Raw genomic sequence first — 19,932 nt, forward strand, 5'->3', positions numbered from 1 at the left:
AACAAATTGGACAACTTAGAAGAAATGGATAAGTTGCCAAAAACATATAATCTCCCCTAACTAAATTAGGACAAAATAGAAAATTTGAACTAACCAATTATTAACAAGGAAATTGAACCAGTAATCAAAAAACTCCACAACCCCACAGAAGTTCACAATGAGGGCTTCACAGGTGAATTCTACCAAAAATTTGAAGATTTAACACTTATTTTTCCTCAAACTATTCCAAAAATTGGAAGAGAAAGAAAACTTTTCAAATGCATTCTATATGTCCAGCATTACCTTGATACCAATACCAAATAAAGACACGATGAAAAAAGAGAACTATAGGCCAAAGTCTCTGGTGAATGTAAATGCAAAAATCCTCAATAAAATATTCGCAAACCAAATCCAACAATACACTAAAACATCACTTACAATCAAGTGGGATTTCTTCCTGGGATACAAAGGTGATTCAGTATTCGCAAATCAATCAATGTGATGCATCACATCAATAAAAGAAAGGATAAAAACCACATGATCATGTCAATACAGTCAGAAAAAGCATTTGACAAAGTACAACATCCATTTCTGATGAAAATTCTCAGTGAAGCAGGTTTAAAGGGAACACACATCAACATAACGAAGGTTATGTGAAAGGCCATATACTATAGCTAACATCATACTCAATGGTGACAAACAGACCTTTCCCCCTAAGTTTCAGTACAAGACAAAGATGGCCACTCTCACTGCTTTTATTCAACATAGTTCTGGAAGTTCTAGCCATGGCAATCAGACAATAAAAAGAAATAAGAGGCATTCAAATGGTAAGCAAGAATCGAAACTTTCACTATTTACATATGACATATGTAGAAAACTATAAAGATTCCACAGTTTTTTTTTTTGCAACTGTTGGAACTGATAAATGAAGTTAGTAAAGTTACAGGATACAAAATCAATATACAGAAATCTGTATTTCTATACACTAATAATGAAGTAGAGAAAGTGAATTTAAGAATACAATCCCATTTACAATTGTATAAAAAAATAATATGGAATGCCTCGGTGGCTCAGCCAGTTAAGCGGCTGCTTTTGGCTCAAGTCATGATCCCAGGGTCCTGGAATGGAGGCCTGCATCGGGCTCCCTGCTGGGCGGCCTCTGCCTTCCACTCTGCCTGCTTGTGCTCTCTCTCTCACTGACAAATAAATAAATAAAATATTTTTTTTAAAATTATAAAATACATGGAATAAATTTAACCAAGGAGGTGAAGGACCTGTACACTGAAAACGATGCAACACTGATCAAAGAAATTGAATATGACAAAAACAAATGGAAAGATATTTCAAGCTAGTGGAATGGGAGAACAAATATTGTTAAAATGTCCATCCTACCCAAAGCAATGTATGCATTTAAAGCAATCTTTATCAAAATGCCAACAGCATTTTTCACAGAACTAGAAAAAAAATCCTAAAATTTGTATGGTACCACAGAAGATCCCAAATAGCAAAGCAATCTTGAAAAAGAACAAAACTGGAGGTATCACAATCCCAAATTTCAAGATATACTACAAAGCTGTAATAATCAAAACAGTATGATACTGGTACAAAAATACATATATACATCAATGGAACAGAATGGAGAGATCAGAAATAAACCAACAATTATATGATCAATTAATCTATGACAAAGGAGGCAAGAATATATAATGGGAAAAGGAGTCTCTTTAAGAACTGATGTTAGAGAAACTGGACAGCTACATACAAAACAATGAAACTAGATCACTCTATCTTATACCATATACAAAAATAAACTCAAAATAGATTAAAGACCTAAATGTGAGACTCAAACCCCTAAAAATTCTAGAAGAGAGCACAAGCAGTTATTTCTCTGATATGGCTGTAGAAACATTTTCCTGATATGTCTCCTAAAGAGAGGAATACAAAAGCAAAAAATGAGCTATTGGGATTATAGCAAAATAAAGGGCTTCCGCATAGCAAAGGAAACAATCAACAAAACTAAAAGACAACCTTTTGAATGGGAGAAGATATTTGTAAATGACATTCCAATAAAAGGTTAGTATTCAAAATAATATGTAAAAAACTTATACAGTTCTTCACCAAAATCCCCAAATAATCTAATTTAAAAATGGGCAGAGGACCTGAATAGACATTTCTCCAAATAAGACATTGCAATGGCCAACATACACCTAGAAAGATGCTCAACATCACTCATCATCAGGTAAATGCAAATGAAAACCACAATGAGATTTCACTTCACACCTTTCAGAATGGCTAAAATAAAAAGTAAAAACAACACAAGAAACAACAAGTGTTGATAAGGATGTGGGGAAAAAAGGAAACCTTATGTATTGTTGGTAGGGAAAAAAAAAAAAAACCTGATGTAGTCACTACGGAAAAAAAATACGGAGTTTCCTCAAAAATTAAAAACAGAATTACCATATTATCCAGCAATCCCACTACTAGGTATTCACTCAAAAATTTTAAAAAAATAGTTTGAAAGACATATTCACCCTTGTGTTACAACTTTAGTCACAATAACTGACATATGGAAGCAGCCCAAATGTCCATGGATGGTTGAATGGCTAAAGAAGTAGTGTATTTATACAATGGAGTATCACTTAGTCATAAAAAAAAGAATGAAATCTTGCCATTCGCAATAACATGGATGGATCTAGAATTATAATGGTATAAGTCATTTAGAGAAAGATAAATACTATATGATTTCACTCATATGTGGAATTTAGGAACAAAACAAATGAACAAAGAAAAGAGACAAAAAAAAATCAAACTCCTAGAAAGACAACTATCATATGATCTCCCTAATATGAGGGAAGTGGAGATGCAAAGTGGGGGTTTTGGGGGGACGGAAAAGAATAAATGAAACAAGATGGGATCGGGAGGCAGACAAACTATAAGAGACTCTTAATCTCACAAAACAAACTGAGGGTTGCCAGGCAGAGGGGGGTAGCGAGAGATGGGGTTATGGACATTGGGAAAGGTATGTGCTATGGTGAGTGCTGTGAAGTGTGTCAACCTGGCAATTCACAGACTTGTACCCCTGGGGCTAACAATACATTAAAATTTCAAAAAATTTCAAAAAATTTCAAAAAATTTCAAAAATTTTAAAAAAATAGAATCATTGCACTGAACATATGCTGAATTCTGTAACTTAATACATATAGACCTACTGTGAGGAAGGTATTATCGTTATATTTATAATGAGGAATGTGATACTTAGGTAGTTAAATAGCTTGGCCAAGTCTACATGCCTAGTAAGTAACAGATCATAGATGATTTTAAGAACATTGCAGTTTAAGCCATTACAGTAGTACCACTATCAGCCTCAGACTGACAACAGATTGTTACAGTAGCTAAAAGAAAATAAAATGTGAAAAGAAAATTTAAAAAAAATCAAACTCCTAAATACAGAAAACAAACATGGTTATAGGAGGAAAGGTGACTGGTGGGGGGTGGGGAGGGAGGGTTAAAATAGGTGGAAGAGATTAAGAGTATACTTACCATAATGAGCACTCAATTATGCATAGAGTTGTTGAATGACTGTATCGTACACCTGAAAGCAATGTAACAGTGTTATGTTAATTATATTGGAATTAAAAAAATAAAATAATAACCCCAGCATGTTGTATAACCCAAATATACAACATTTTTGTCAATCATATCTTAATAAAGCTGGAAAAAAAAGAATCTTTATGAGATGTAAGTTAAATATTAAATATCCCAAAAGAGGAAAGTATAGATATATAGAGAAACAAGAGAATGTGTCCACACAAATATACATTTAAATTTAATGTATACATAAAAATAAAGACATATATCATTATATATAATGTATATACACCATATATTCTACATTATATATACATATTTGTCCATTTTTATACATATATATATATTTACTAGTCATTAACAATGATATTACATGATGATGTAGACCAGTGTATGAAATAGCAAACTTTTCCTTTAAAAAGAAGCATAACAAAAATTTACACTTTGTAATTCTCTGGTATTTGGTTTGGTTTGGTTTGGTTTGGTTTTACTGGTCTTAAAATACTTTAAAAATGTAAAAGCCAGGTGCCTGTGTGGCTCAGTGGGTTAAGCCACTGCCTTCAGCTCAGGCCATGATCTTGGAGTCCTGGGATCGAGTCCCGTATAGGGCTCTCTGCTCAGCAGGGAGCCTGCTTCCTTCTATCTCTCTCTCTGCCTGTCTCTCCGTCTACTTGTGATCTCTCTCTGTCAAATAAATAAATAAAATCTTAAAAAAAAAAAAGTAAAAGCCATTCTAGCTCACACATTGTAGTTTGTCAACTCTGGTATAAACTTCTATTTATTAATTTGGAAAATAGCCAAGTAAAAAGATTTTGATATGTTATGATTTTTAAAAATGTGTGTAGTGTTGACTTGTTTCCTAGAAGATTTAAAGTGTGTGTTGTTAAATGAGTGATTTTCTAGTTGATACTTAACATTTTTCTGTTTTTACCAAATTTCTATTCATGGACAAAACTTGTTCAATATATCCAGAACAATTTGAGTTCTTCATGGTTATATCTCTAGTACACAACAAAACATCTAACCCATATTGGTTTGTCTTACTTGTACATGAAATATCTCTTCTTGGGTAAATGTAAGATAAATGATCATATTATAGTTTCTAAAAATTTCTCAAAATACATCATTTTTTCCTGCTTAATGGGTAAATAAGACACTTTCTACAAAGTCCTTTTTACAGTAGAAAGTATTATTTTCAACTGGTCTACATATTTTTATCTTTTAAATGAGGTTTGCCTAAAACTAATTTGAAAAGAAAAGAAAGGAAGAAAAAAGAAAGAAAGAAAAGAAAAACTAATCTGTGTAGAAATGACTCATTCATAAAAAAAGTTGGACAAACAACTGGAGTCCCAACATAAGATTATTTATTTCTATTAAATGAACACCAATTCAAATCATTCTGATTACTTTAAAATAGATATTCAAAATGTATATTTAAGAATTGTCTAGTGGTAAACATTATTGATTTCAGTTTCTCTTTACATAAAACCAATACCTAGAGAGACAGTATGATTTCATGTATATAATTTACTTCCTGGTTTCAAAATTTTTACATAATTTTAGCCCCATTTAGAACTCATCATAGTTTTCCCTTTTATTTTTTTTTTTAAGATTTTATTTATTTATTTGACAGAGAGAGATCACAAGTAGGCAGAGAGGCAGGCAGAGAGAGAGAGGGAAGCAGGCTCCCTGCTGAGCAGAGAGCCCGATTCGGGACTGGATCCCAGGACCCTGAGATCATGACCTGAGCCGAAGGCAGTGGCCCAACCCACTGAACCACCCAGGTGCCCTAGTTTTCCCTTTTAAATACATTAAAAAGATGGTGACTAAGAAGTCTATTTATGATGATTTTTAAAATTTTATATAAAAATATATTTTTGTTATTTATTACTAAATCTAACAGTTTTAAAGTAACATATGATGAAAGCATTTATATCTTTTAAATACATAAGAGAGAAATATTGGATTATTGGGGGAAAATTTAATTTTAATAGAGTTCTTCTAAGATAAGTTAGATACATGACACTTTTTCTTTTGGTTGTAATACAACTGTAATACAAATTGTATTTGTATTACAATTTTATTATTGTTGCAGTACAAATAATACAATACCTACCCATTTATTTTCTAATTTTCTCTTCTTTTGCAGTTTATTTAACTCTCCAAGTGCTCTTGAGTGAATAATGCACAACATTGACCAGGTATGAAAGAAATAGGATCTATAGATTACCGTATCATTTTTAAGAGATTTTTCATGGTTTAATTTCTTCAGTTTCAGGTGAAATAAGCACTCAGCATATAGATTAATAAACCTTGATCTGTCAATGAAAGTATGATGGTTATTAAATGATTAAATTAAAATAATAGAGGCTGATACACTCCCTACATTTTTAAGCCATTTTTCAAAAGAACCAGTGAAACACAAGATACTCTTGAAATCAATCTTTAAAGATAAAAATATAATTATAGCATTACTATTGCTCTACAGACTATTTTCAGAAGGCTTAAATCATTAAACGTAGATTTCTGATGCTCGAAGTGTGCAAGATTTTGAACCAATAAATCAGTATGGCCACTGCCTTAGACAGATGGCATCTCTAATTACACATATAGATAATCAATAGAATAATTGAAAAAAATGAGCACAAAAAATCTTACGTTAAAATCTAGTGAAAGTAGGAATTCAGAATTCCAGTATAAAGTCATTTCTTAGGTTACAGTCACACTGTAACAGTGTAAATTCAGATGGTAAGTTAAGTTTCTGTATTTCAGAGATTAAAACGGTCACCTAATATCTGAAACCAGGACTCTGGAATCAGACATCCTTGAGTTTACAGCCTGGTTTCAATATTTACTACTGACCTTTTGTAAGTTACTCACTATGGTCAAGTCAAAATTTTAAAACCCATGGGGGCACCTGGGTGGTACAGTTAAGTGTCTGCCTTCGCCTCAGGTCATGATCCCAGGGTCCTGGGATAGAGCCCTATATCAGGCTTACTGCTTGCCAGGAAGCCTGCTTTTTCCTCTCCCACACTGCCTGCTATGTTCCCTCTTTCGGTGTATTTCTCCCTGTCAAATAAATAAGTAAAATCTTAAAATAAGTTTTTTTAAACCCATATAATGGACTAAAATTATTATATCCCTGATAAGGTAACTTTGATAATCAAATGAATTACTGTACTTAAAAAATAAAAGTCAAAAATTTAACATTATTCCTGGAATATATTAACTATTATAAAAAGAGTTACCCTTATTATTTTTTACAACCTGAAAATTAAAGGTAACAATAGGTCTATCTACATCCCAGAATTCTTGTCAAAATTAACACAACATGAGAATGGAAAATTGCCTTTAGACAGGTAGAATTGTTATCCCTAAACTGAAGAAAACTGACCTATTTTACCCTCTCCTGCTTTTTTCTGTCTTTGCCAAGCACTACTTTTTAATCCAAGTTTATCTCTTACATGTTAATTTCCACATGTTAATTTTTTGCTAAAAAATTAACAAATTTTTTCTCCATTACCTCAGATGTAATTTTCACTCTTCTTAAGCAAGTGAAAGTGCGACATTCCTGCATTTACTAGAGGACTCTAGTCCTCTAGTAAAATTTCAAATACAACTTTTACTTCTTCATATATCTTCTTCCCTCCTCCTTCGTATATTTTATAGACTCCCAAAGACTTAAACATCTATGATGCCATTATTGCTCTAAGATTTTTTTTTTAATTTTTTATTTTTTATAAACATATATTTTTATCCCCAGGGGTACAAGATGGGATTGGGAGGGAGACAAACCATAAGTGACTATTGCTCTAAGATTTTTAAGTGTGGTATATTTTCATTTAAACTTGGTCATAAATGTAGACTGTCTCTTCCCATAACTGACGTCTTCTGGATTTCTACTCGTTCACATTTTCAGAAGACTATACAGTATCACAGCTTTTACAGACTGGATAAAGGAACCATAATATATGTAATTCCTGTGTTTTCCCTAGTACTCATTGTGCCTTTAAAAAATATTTGTTATACATCTTTTCAAAAGGTATTTGTAAACATTGGTCCTTCCTTGTTCCCAGAATACATAAGCATAACAATCTCATTTGGAGAAGGAAAAAAAGCCAAAACAAAACAAAATCAATGTTCATGGAGTCCTGAACCGTGTCTTTGCCTCTTGCATTCCAGTACAATCAAGACTACATCTTTCTAGAGATACCAAAAATGGAGTTCACTGTAATATATGTATTAAATATTGTCATTGATTATTTTAATTGCTTTATTTTTTATTTTCATTTGTTTCTGGCACAAAAATTGCCCTTGCTCCACAAGCTCAGGGAGAATGCAGGTTATTAATGCTCCAGAGCTCTAGATCTTGACCTGATGAGTGACTACTGACAATGAGGAGCCTCAAAGAAGATTAACTTGATGACAAACATTTGGAAGTCTGTGAAAATACAGAGAGGCTAACGTGAAGCTCAGGAAAATAGTTTCTGGGTGTCAGATATATGTCAATATTTCCGGTTATTATCTGGATGTAGGGAGAAGTTTTGACTATTAGAATCGTTATACCAGGAAAAAATCTGTGGCGATTAAGGTAGGTCTCAGCTGTTGTGGACCAGAGTAATCTGGGTAGATAAAGAAGAGAGGTAGTGAGTACGACAATTTGGTCTTTTCAAAGGTGTTCAGATTCACTTCTCATTCCCTAGCTGCCATCAGGATTTAGTTGGCAAAGATACACATCCCAGGCAAAAAGGTAGCCTAGAAGTTCTGACTAGTATTACTTTTTTTTCTTCTCTAGTAATTTTTATTTTTTTGTTTGTTTTTTATTTTTATTGTTTTGTTTTGTATTTTTTAAATTGAAATTGCATTAGCCAAGGTATAGTACATCATTAGCTTTTGACATAATATTCAATGATTCATTAGTTGAGAGTATCACTCAGGGCTTATCACATCATGTGCCCTCTTTAACGCTCATCAGCCAATTACCCCATCACCCCATCCTTTTTCCTTTTCCACAGCCCTCAGTTTATTTCCCAGAGTCAAGAGGGAAGAAATCAGAAAGGGAGATGAACTATGTGACTAGTATTACTTAATGACTTATTTTAAGTGTTATTCTAAGGGTCACACCTTACCAACCACAGACCTGAAATGCAAAACAAACAAACCAACAACAAAAACTGATGTCTATATGAATTTCATTGTTTTAATATTGTTTTCTAGTACACTGTGCCATCCAGCATACATACTTTAGAATTAAAAGAACTGTGCCCAAATTCTGATTTTTGCCCAATGCTATCTGTTCAACCCTGTGAAAATTACTTATTCTCTGTATGTTGCTTCCTCATCCATGATTCAGAATTAATAACACAATTTATAGATTTTTTTTTGAGCACTAAGTAGAATAATGGATAGAATATGCCTAGAATAATGCCTAATACATAAAATATACTTGTGTTAGGGATACAAAAGACCACCCTGCACATTTGCAATTCATAGGATTCACACAAGGACTCACAGGACTGAGAATTGAATTGTACTCATGGCTAAGATTTATTTGGAGAGAATGAAGTGCACGTTTCCAAGACTCTTCTCCTAGTAGAACCACAAAGGAAATGCTCACTTCCTCCAGCAACAAGTTATGACAACATGTGAGAATTGTTGTCTACCCAGGAAGCTCATTAGAGAGAGCATTAAAAATTTTACCAAAAGCTAGTCACATAAACACCCTCTGCCTACAGAAATTCCAGAGTTCCAGAAGGAAAGCAAGTGTTCAGTTGTTTGTATAAGCAACTTAGGCCCAGCAAACCATCCTTACCAGGGTCCTTAATGTCAGCCAAGTGAAATCCTGGCAACCAGGCCTTTTCAAAATTAGCATTCTCTGGATTGCTATGTGAACTCTTTTCTGCAAAGTATTCAATACTATCATTGTCAAAAACATGATTACATCCTAAATAATAAAAGTAATATGTAAACAAATATTAAATGAAAATCCATCCTCCATTGCAATATCAGAAAACCTTGAATAATATTATTGCCAACAAATAACATCTGGATATTTAGGACACAAATTATACCATGGTATTATCGATAATAGGCTACAACATATGCAAAGATCTTTAAGCATTGGGTTAAAGTCAATGGCATGCTTTGTACTCCCTCATACAGGTAATAATGGCAACACTGGAAGGGTATAAATCACCTGACAATTCTTCTTTTTTTTTTTTTTTCACCTGACAATCCTTCTATAAGCACAAAAGCATAACCAAACCATCTTAGGATATGTTTTCATTTCTCTTTATTGATATACTATAATATTCTATGGTATTCTCACCATATTAAACAGAGGTGAAATACTGTATTGAATGATTAAGAGAATATTTGGTTTTCTTTAGGTATAAATAGTATGTAATGACCTAACAACTACTTGCTACTTTATGAAAAAACTCCATAAACTATATGATACAAAAATACTATACAATAAAATTTTCATTTTAGATATAATAATTTCATAAATAGTTTTCATTTCTATTAAAATATTCTAGATTCTTCCATTGGCCCTGGTTACTCCAGTTGTTAAGCAAGACTCTAATGGAAGCATATTAATTCTCTTATGATCTTCAGATTACTAAATAGCATCTATTGATAACCAAGAAATTTCCTGAAGATGTTGTACCTAGAAATTATAACTTTATCATCATAGGAAGTAGTCTTTAAAGATTAAAGAGTTCTATTCAGGCCACTAAAACACAAGTTTTTCCTGCTCAAATACTTTTCTTTTTTCTTCTCTTTTATTTTCTTGTCTTTTTTTTTTTTTTAAGATTTTACTTATGTATTTGTCAGAGAGAGCACACAAGCAGGGGGAGAAACCAAGGCAGAGGGACCAATGCAAGACTCCATCCCAGGGTCCTGGGATCGTGACCTGAGCCAAAGGCTGACACTTAACCAATGAAGTCACCCAGCTGTCCCTCAGAAATACTTTTCATAAGGGAAATTCACCATTGTATTTCAGGATGTAGTCAGTGTAATTTTCCTCTTTTTTGTTTTTTTTGTTTGTTTGTTTGTTTTAGCTGGAGATGGCTTTTATTTGAGCTACATGATGTATGAACATATTAGCAAGTCAAAGCTTGCAGAACACAAAACTCACTGACCCCTACATCCACAGACCTTATTTTTAATCCTAGTTTTGCAAGGCTTTTGGGATCTTTCCAAATCTTAAATCTTTATTTACTTTTTCAAGTTTTTATTTAAATTCTAGTTGTTAACATGTAAGTTAGTATTAGTTTCATGAATAGAACTGAAGGTTTCATCACTTACATATAACAACCAGCACTCATCACAACAAGTGCCATCCTTTATACCCATCACCCAGGGACACCTAGGTGGCTCAGTGAGTTAGGTGTCTGACTCTTGATTTTGGCTCAGGTCATGATCTTAGGGTCATGAGATTAAACTCTGCAATGGGCTCCATGCTCAGCACAGAGTCTGCTTTTGACTCTCTCTCCTGCTACCAGTGCTTTCTCTCTCTCTCTCTCTCTCTCTATTTTTTTTTTGAAATAAATAAATCAATCTTAAAAAAAGTACTTCACCCATTTAGTCCATCCCCCTGCTCACCTCCTTCCATCAGCTCTCAGTTTGTTCTCCGTAGTTGAGTGCTGCTTATAGTTTGCTTTCCTCTCTCTTTTTTTTCTTTTCCCTTCCCTTATGTTCATCTGTTTTGTTTCTTAATTTACACATATAAATGAAATCATATGGTATTTGTGCTTCTCTTATTGAGTTATTTCATTTGGAAGAATATTCTCTAGTTCCATCTACATAATTCCAAATGACAAGACTTCATTCTTTTTGATGGCTGAGTAATATCTATATCTATCTATCTATCTATCTATCTATATAATATATCATCCTAAATAATAAAAGTAATGTGTAAACAAATATTAAGTGAAAATCTATCCTCCATTGCAACATCTGGATATTTAGCACACAAATTATAACATTGTGTTATCAATGATAGGCTACAACACATGCAAAGATCTTTAAACATTGGGTAAAATTCAATGGCATTGACTTTAATTGAGAGAGAGATATATATATATACATATATATGTATATATATATATATCTCACATCTTTACATCTTTATTCATTCATCAGTTGATGGACATTTGGGCTCTTTCCATAATTTGTAGCTATAAATGTTGGGGTGCATGTACCTCTTCAAATCAGTATTTTTGTATCTTTTGGGTAAATACCTAGCAGTACAGTTGCTGGGTTGTAGGGTATTTCTATTTTTAACTTTTTTAGGAACCTCCATACTATTTTCCAGAGTGGCTATACCAGTTTTCATTCCCATCAACAGTGTAAGAGGGTTCCCCTTCCTCCTCCTCCTTCCTAACATCTGATATTTCTTGTGTTGTTAATTTTAGCCATTCTGACAGGTATGAGATGGTAAAGAAATTGAATCAGTAATCAAAAATCTCCTAACAAACAAACATCCAGGGCCAGATGGTTTCCCAGGAGAATTCTAGCAAACATGTATTCTTCTTAAACTGTTCCAAAAAACATAAATAGAAGGAAAATGTACAAACTCATTCTACAAGGTCAACATTACCTTGATTCCAAAACCAGGCAAAGATCCCACTAAAAAAAAAGAAGAATTACAGGCCAATAGCCCTCATGAACTTGGATGCAAAAATTCTCAACAAGATACCAGCAAATAGAATCCAATAGTATATTAAAAGAATTATTCACCACAATTAAGTGGGATTTGTTCCTTGGCTGCCCGGGTGGTTCAATATTCACAACTCAATCAATGTGATACACCATGATAATAATAAAAAAAAAGTAAAAGCCACATGATCCTCTCAATAGATGCAAAAAAAGCATTTGAGAAAATACAGCATCCATTCTTGATAAAAACCCTCAACAAAGTAGGGATAGAGGAAACACACCTCAACATCATAAAGGTCATATATGAAAGACCCACAGCTAATATCATCCTCAATGGAGAAAAACTGAGAACTTTTCCTCCATGGACAGGGATGTCCACTCTCACCATTATTATTTAAATTAGTGCTGGAAGACCTAGAACAATCAGAGTAAAAGGAAATAAAACTCATCCAAATTGGTGAGGAAGAAGTAAAACTTCCACTATTTGCAGATGACATGATACTCAACGCAGAAAACCTGAAATACTCTTCCAAAAAATTGCTAGAACTGATACAAAATCAGTGTACAGAAATCTGTTGCTTTTCTATACACCAATAATGAAGCAACAGAAAGAGAAATCAAGGAATCAATCCAATTTACAATTGTATAATTGAATAAGCCTAACAAAAGAAGTTAACAGTACATTTTTTCTTGAAAACTTTCTATATAAAAAATACCATGTTTAATATAATTATATTTAACATATAATACAAACTATATGTTAAAAATATATATGCATGTGTCTGTATGTGTATGTTCATATGATCTTAATACTGTAGCATTTAAATTTATTTATTCTTATTATGGTAAGAACACTCAATAAAAGATCTATCCTCTTCACAAATTTTCAAGTGTACAATACAATATTTTAAGCTATAGGCGCAATGTTGTATAGCAGATCTAACTTAATTTATGTCATCAAGAAAGAAAACAGAACTCCCAAATAAACCAAGACCCACAATGCTTTCTTCTCACATGTTATTTTTATTCTGTATTTATGAAACAGCTGTTTTCAGATATATTTAGCCATATATGTTTAGCTTATTTTACTGATGTACAAGCATAAAAATAAATAAGTAAAATTCTTTGGGTATGGCATACTTAATATTTCTCTGAAATCTGTATGACTCAGCTGAATTAGTCTTTGACTCAGATTCATTGAGGTTCATGATTTATAAATGGTATTGTTTTCCTTGGTTTATTGATGCAATATTTATGAACATAGTGATCTGTTGTTGATTCTGAATATATTTGGCACATCTTTGACATTATTTTAATCTTAATGGTTTTATCAAGAAAGCCAAAGGAAGCTTTTGAAAAAATTCTAGGTTATTTTATATACATATATATATATATGTATATATATATATACATATATATATATATGTATATAAAATAACCTAGAATATATATATATATGTGTGTGTGTGTGTATACACATACATATACATATACATGTACATATACATTTATATATATATACCCATGTATATGTAAACATATAGAAACATTTTAAAATTAGATAAATAGATGATAGATAGATAAATATCTGTAAAGTTCATTTGTGAACTAATCAGATATATTTTCTCAAATGTGTTAAGAAGTACCATGGTAGGTGGTGAGTTAGAGCTCCTGAACTTCTATAACCAAAGAACTTTGATCCATGCAACATCAGTTCAGCCATCATCTATCTATTTTTTTGGACTTTTTGTGGTCCCTTCACAGTACGATTATGGGGCTAAGATTTAATTCTGTGGTTTAAAACTAAATCTGGTGGTAATTTATTTTTGGAAATTATTATTAAGCAGAGCCTCTCAGTAATATGCTTTTTCTGTAATTAATCCTTATAATCTTGATCTCTTTAAGACTTTTAGCATTGATACTACATGTTTAGCATGTTGAAGAATATTGAGTAATCATTAATATCTCCTAGTTGACTAACCCAATGCTATCACTTTTTTCTAATTAAATTACTTATCACTGTAAGTTAAGAATGTTCTACTCAAATCAGCATGAAATATCTGGAAAACATATTTTGAGGCTTTACGTATAGTTCTGTGAGATGCATGAATATGTCACAACAACCTTTCTTCCTTTGAAAATTCCGAGAATTTTCCAAGGCATTTAAAACATCTTCTGGCCTCGTCACATTGCTTGGTGTATGATATTATTCCCTGATATTGTTTTATAGGAAAATATGAAATTGCAGTTATTACCCCAAAGAAAAATATGTGCTTCACTAATGCCTTATTTGTGCTTCACCACTGTTTCATACTTGTTTCAAGAATAATCATGGTGTATGCTTTTAAATGGTACCTCACTCATGTGTCATAGTTAAAATGCATGTGAATTGCCATGACAACCAGATGTTGCCACACAACCAATAGGTGTGACTCAGTACGCCCAAACTTCGGCATGAGAACTACATTCCTATTGTCACCTGGTCAATAGTTATTATAGGACACCATTACATATGAGATAAATTCCAATTCCACACCTGTTAGATTGTGAATACATATGTATGTTATTTAGACCCAAGAACAGAGCCCAAGAAAGCAGCTGAGCCTCATGAGGAAGAAAAACCCAAAACAGTCTTTATAGATTGTCAGTTTCTAGTTTTATCTCTTTTTGTCATTTTTCATTTTTCCCTTTCCCCAGACCAAGAGCTGTTTCTCAGGGCTCATGTTCATGAGTTTTCATGTCCTGCCACAGTTGACTCACTTAGCCTGACTATAATTCTACTTTCCAGTTCTAATATCTCAGGACTAATGGGCTGACTCTGTGGTGTCAGCTCACGACTTCTAATCTAGTCACAATTAGCCAGATGCATGTATATTCTAGATGTATATTCTGATGTATATTCTAGAAATACTTTTTTTCCCCTATTTGAATCTTCAGCTAGATATAGTATCCTGAAAAATAAATCTATATCCCATTCACTCTGTTAATCATGCCCTTTGCCTAGTTCATGGTAAAAATTGTCACTGAATAGTTGAGTTCATTCACTCATTCACTGAAACAATTGTTATATAAAATTATTCCAGCAATCTTTGCTTACTCTTTAAATATGATTTGCTGCTTTTAAGCAGTGAATTTTTCTAAACTACATTACTGTCATTTGTCAACTGGAAATACAACATTTTTTTTAAAGATTTATTTATTTATTTGACAGACAGAAATCACAAGGAGGCAGAGAGGCAGACAGAGAGAGGAGGAAGCAGGCTCCCCGCGGAGCAGAGAGCCCGATGTGGGGCTCGATCCCAGAACCCTGGGATCATGACCTGAGCCGAAGGCAGAGGCTTTAACCCACTGAGACACCCAGGCACCCCGGAAATACAACATTTTTAAATGAAAGTAATTACTAGTAGTACTAATCAAGCATTAAGAAACCACTTTACAGTTATGTGTTTCATTACCAAGGCTGGCAAATGTCTACTGCAAATTAATCAGTCACTTCTCCATAAATGTGATGAGAATCAAGGTAAGACCTAGTATTGATAAAATGTATATAAGAGAGTTACAATGAATGTGTATGAGAGAGGGCACAATTCTATCTCTGCTCTGTTGCAAGCAGAGGTATAATTACTGTCCTCCTCTCAGTTCTACAAACAATCCAGAAAAGAACCTAGCCAGAGCCATCTCTTAGCTCCCATAAAAATAAAGAAAGGATGGGGCGCCTGGGATCATGACCTGGAAGTCTCTGCCTTCGACTCAGGTCATGATCCCAGGGTCCTGGGATCAAGCCCCGCATCGGGCTGTCTGCTCCGCGGAGAGCCTGCTTCCTCCTCTCTCTCTCTCTGCCTACTTGTGATCTCTGTCTGTCAAATAAATAAATAAAATCTTAAAAAAAAATAAAGAAAGGAAAGTACTTGTGCCAAATGGAGTAATTTAAGCCATTGTGGCAGGGGGTCTTCTCCTCAACCCAGAAAACATCTGTTAGGAACAAAAGTTCATTTTGATGCCTGTCACCTGCAATGACTTTCAATTTAAAAACTCACATGCAGTCCAGAACAGTCTTTCTTTCTTTCTTTTTTTTTTTTTTTAAAGATTTTTATTTATTTATTTGACAGAGAGAGAGAGATCACAAGTAGGCAGAGAGGCAGGCAGAGAGAGAGAGGGAAGCAGGCTCCCCGCTGAGCAGAGAGCCCAATATGGGGCTCAATCCCAGGACCCTTAGAACATGACCTGAGCTGACGGCAGAGGCTTTAACCTACTGAGCCACCCAGGTGCCCCCAGAACATTCTTTCTTTTGCAACACTGTTTTGCCCATCAGTAGAACACTTGAAACTATACTGATGCAATTGAAGAAAGATTCTGTTTCTGGAAAAGCTAGTAGGATGGGTGAGGTGTCCATCCCTGGTAGCTCAGCTCTTTTAGGCTCAGCCCCTGACAAACCGGGGCAGCAAGGAGAAGGGTCCATCAAGATCAAGCACACTGCCATTCTGGAGGAGAATGCCTGGGGGTCCCATAAGGCACTTTGGGTAGGTGCTAGCCAAGTCAGTGGGGGCGCTGCAAGGGATGGTAGTGGAAACAGAAAGAGTCTGATGGTCCCTTGAGCAATTTGACAGTCAGTGAGTCTTTGGAAGTTCTAGCAAGAGCATTGTTTATACAAACTTTTCAGTTCTGAGGATAGATAAATGATCTTTCCCTTACTCCCCGACTCGCTGGCTGAGGTCATCTAATGATCCAACAAAGGGGTATCCAGGAAGCTAGGGAAACTTACACCATTTGTTCAATCAGGTTGTCTGTCCCCTTCCTCAATCGGATGATCTTATGTTACAGCTATTGACACCTTAGGCACTGTGAGGAACACTTAATTGACCTTCCATCCTCTTTGATCCCCTTCCTGGAGATACAGATAGATGTGAGGCCAGCCTGGCTTTTAAACAGCAAAAGTGGAGGATGATATAAACCTTTTAAAAATCCAAGATTTTTTGCAGATTCTTTCTGATGTATCTTTCCACTTCAATTATATAAACACATTTTCTCTGTAAAAATGCTTTGTCTTTTTTGCATATGACCATTTCAGATGAAGAGCTAGATAAGAATAGGAAATGACTGAGAAAATATGAAGTTTTGATTACTAAATGGGACACACTCAGCAAGCACCACCATAAGGAAAATCAAAACCCTGGCAGTAGGGGCAGGTGTGGGAGATGGGGAAAAGGACATTAATACCTTGATTTATCAGAACTGTTCCTGAAAGCTTTCTCTCCTTCTAAAGAAAAACTCCCCATGCTACTTTTCCAAGCTGTTGTGACTGCTTTGAGAACAAATGAAATTCTGGGTCCATGCTCACACATGGCAATTTAGTGACACAAAGAAAGATGACCTCACTTCCTACAAATCTCTAACAGAACATCTCCATATGCTGTCTAAACTCATGAAGCTCACAGCTGATATCACAGACAAACCGAAATATTTGAAACTGAATGCCTCAGGTCGTCCCTCTAAGACCAATGACTGAACTAAATTATTTGGTCTGGACTGGGACCTTAAGGTAGAAGATACCTTACTGGCAGGCTACGTTGGGGTTCCAGTTAAACGGACTGCCTCATTAATGTCTGTCTTGCCTGAAGAGCCCTAAACTCTTCATTTCCAGGTGACCAAATGGACCCTCTGGGATTGTATTTCTTGTATGTGCACCCTGACTAGCATGGAGTCACCTCAGCCTTGGAAAGCATTTAGGTTACCTTCAACTTACCAGCCAGAGCTGTGCTGTGCTGAAGTTGATGCCTCGAGCCAGGTCAAAAAAAGATTTATCCAGAAGCTTAAAGAAGAAACTTCCTGGCTTTTTAAGGTGACCTTAATGGACTATTGACATGTTTTCCTGGCTGGATAATAGTTGGTATTCATAGCTATGTTTACTCCACCAGAAAATGCGATCATCCTGCTTGGAGTAATCTTGATTATGACCATGGTCTCTGTGGCCTAAGACTATTTACAAGGTTCTCTCAAAGTCTGACTTATTTGGGGCCAGACAGAGTAGACTGTTTCTTACCCAGGCACCGAAAAACCAAATGATGGAGTTGAGGAGTCCAGCTACTGGCAAAAACATTATGACTAATCATTGAGGTGAAACCAGAGGCAATGACAAAGGCTCTTCCTGTCAAGCCTCCCAAGTGAAAGCTGCTCTCTGTACACCCATTTGGTGTACAGACAGTGCATTTCAGCCTCTGCAGGGAGTTGTATTGAAGGACCCAGGTTCCCATTCCTGGACATGCTATACTACGTATCTGCGTTCATAGCCTAGGTGCCACCAATCACAGGCCTCTGTACTGGGGCGCTGGCCTGAGGTCTTACTCAGGTGTGTTTGTAGAGATGTCTTTAAAGACATTTACTCCACTCAGAACTCAGAACTTCCTAGCCCTTCTTCCTCTCCTTCCATGTAGTCCTGGGGTCTTTAAAATGCCAGAAACCTTTTGTTTGGGGGTTTCCTCAGCAGTGAGAGAGTTCCCTCATCTGTGCTAATATATTTGAACCTTGCCTGGTATCATTCATGGGAAACTTAACCTTCTTTCTGAACTTTTGCTTATACTACCACTATAGATGAATAAAAGCTTGACTAAAACTTTGACATCTTGTCTTCATCGACCACCTTGACACCTAGAGATTTTCTTTCTCTCCAGTTCCGCTCTTAACAGTAAAAATGGGTAGAGAGATCTCTATATCATTTCTTTTTGACTATGGTACCCTAATGTTAGGACAGGTATTTTGGGGCTAATAGATCAAAAACACTCAATTTGATTGCTTTTGCTCAGTTAAGAGAAATGAAAATTGGATGACAAATCAGTTTCTCACAGAAAAAGAAGAGGAAGGGAAGAAAGGAAAGAAGAAATGAAAAAAGGAAGGAAGTAAAGAAAAATTAGATTATGAGCCTTGTAATAAATAAGATTTTTTAAAAAATCAAGCTATACACTAGTTGATATGATTACAGAAAGAATACTATGCATTATGATCAGAATGGATGAATAATTTTCCATTACAATGATCAATATAACACTCTATTTAAAATGTTTAAGGTTCTAAAAAGGAAGCAAACATAGGAATTATAAATATAGTAGTTATACCTTAACCAACTAATGACCGATTTTCCTGATGGTTTTAAATTATATTTACCGACAAAAGAATGAGGAAAATAAGCTTCCATACACTATTGTTTGGTCATCCACGCAGTGTCATACATTATGTATAAATCATATTCACAAATTACTTGATAAGCTCTTGGATGAACAGATAAATCTATAACATTACTACGGTCTGAAAGAGGGAATAGAATAAATGAAAGTTTCCATAAATGATGTCACTTCCAACCTTAAACTTGTCAGTATATAATCTTCAATCTAGAATTATGGGGTTAGGTCTACTTCACATGCATGCCACATTGATTTTAATCTCATATCCCAACTAGCTATTCTCTTCCAGATCATTTTCCTACAGACTGCAAGACCAAACTCTATCCAACATTATTTGCTTTTTTTTTTAAAAAAATTATGTTTTCAACATTACTAGCTTTTTGTTTCACAAGTAACACTAGTTCCTAAGTATGTGTCCACCTCAGAAAGAATGGTGCCCATAATTCTGCTATAGACAACATACAGAGGAAAAAAGAAAAAAGTTGGTCACTTAATCTATTTGTGCATTTTGAAGAATTTGAAGATG

The 19,932-nt window shown here is 34.5% G+C and overlaps 1 long non-coding RNA gene across 1 annotated transcript in view; it reads left to right on the forward strand.

Moving 5' to 3' along the window:
- The window catches only part of LOC309849170, a 61,422-nt gene that overhangs the window by 19,285 nt on the left and 22,205 nt on the right, over positions 1-19,932 (forward strand). Inside the window, exon 3 of the long non-coding RNA XR_014303535.1 lies at positions 5,717-5,768. This is a non-coding gene — a long non-coding RNA (uncharacterized lncRNA). The remainder of the gene's footprint in view (positions 1-5,716; positions 5,769-19,932) is intronic.

The sequence above is a fragment of the Mustela nivalis genome, assembly GCF_964662115.1.
Source record: "Mustela nivalis genome assembly, chromosome: 15".
Taxonomy (NCBI): Eukaryota; Metazoa; Chordata; class Mammalia; order Carnivora; family Mustelidae; genus Mustela; species Mustela nivalis.